The sequence below is a fragment of the Austrofundulus limnaeus genome, unplaced genomic scaffold (assembly GCF_001266775.1).
Source record: "Austrofundulus limnaeus strain Quisiro unplaced genomic scaffold, Austrofundulus_limnaeus-1.0 Scaffold168, whole genome shotgun sequence".
NCBI lineage: Eukaryota > Metazoa > Chordata > Actinopteri > Cyprinodontiformes > Rivulidae > Austrofundulus > Austrofundulus limnaeus.
This window is the reverse complement of record NW_013952570.1, coordinates 408,641-410,118: the sequence shown is the minus strand read 5'-3', so window position 1 is coordinate 410,118 and position 1,478 is coordinate 408,641.

The window sequence follows — 1,478 nt, the reverse complement described above, 5'->3', positions numbered from 1 at the left end:
AGTAAAAGAAGCCATTTTTGTGAAGAAAGATTGTCCATCATTAAACGGAGGTGGAGGCCTCCGTTTTCAGTTGTCCCCCTCCTCCGGCGCGGCTGTAGTGAAGGTAGTTTTCATTCATGGTGCTGACTGTATCTTTGATTTATTAGGATTAAACATGAAACATGAAATGACAACAAGAAATATTTAGATCAGATTTAACCCCACATGTAGATTTGCACACTTTATAAGGCCACTAAAACTTATATTTTATCAATTTATGAAATGTCCCATGAGCCTTTGCTACTTGAGCGTATGGCAGACTTTCTCCATGTGCACAGACTAAATCAAAAGAGGGCCATTGCACAGCTTAATCGTTAAAAAGAAAGGACTTTACTTAAAAGTATTTGTATTTCATGTGGTTATATTACGCATTTGGCCCGCAGCCATGGACAGATTTTCATTTTGGCCCCCTCAGGGAAAATGTTTGGGCACCCCTGCTTTAAACATTTCAAAACAAAAACAACATATTCAAAATCTGACTCCAACAATCTTTTACTCTGTAAACACTGATAAAAAATTATTTTGTGGCCATGCGTTATTATTGTGGCCAGTGGACAATTGATATTGTATTGGAAAAATAACCTATCCTCTAAGTCTAACTCCCACAGTCTTCTCAGGTCCTCTTTTGCTTCCCCTAACTGTCACCATGACTTCACTGTTTATCTTCTGTTTTCTCTCAGATAAAGTGTTTTAAGATCAGGACAGTATCTGTTAGAAGTAATCATTCTTCCTGCCTCAGTGCACACGTTTGTACCACTGCCCTGTGTGACGTGACGTGTGTTTGCAATAAAACTCAGCTGACCATTCAATGGAGTGCCTTCATTCTTGGACCACGTGTTTCTGTTGTGGTTAAATAAAGAACTCCACAACAATATCATTCATAAAAACAAAACAATCTGTAGAGTGTAAAATTAAAAATCATGCCATGAATGAAAATGGTGCATTGTGAAGAAAAATAAATCTTATTTTATTCTCTCCTTATTTAAAAACAAAAAGCAACTTTAACTATATCAAGCTTTAATAATCTCAATATCTATAAAAAAAATAAGAATAATAGAGAAACAACATTGATATCTTCGTATCTTGTTTCCATTAGACACCATTTTTTATGTCACTGGAAGGGGTCCATATATCTAATATCTCATAGTTAATGAAACTGAATACTTTTAATGACAGTGTTATAAATACAGTGGGGGGTACTCGGCTATAGCTACAGAATGTCTTTTTTAATATTCCTCAGTAGATTTTACATCATGTCTTTTTGTTTAAAAATGCTGAAGAGAACAGTTTTGATTACAGGAACTTTTCGCCCTCTTTCATCGCCACTTGTTGGTTGTTTTGGTTTACCATTAAACATGTTTGTTTGTGTTGGCACAGTGTGCTGCTCTACAAGCTTGTGTTCACACTGCACCTACTTTTTTGATTCAATAAATCTGAGA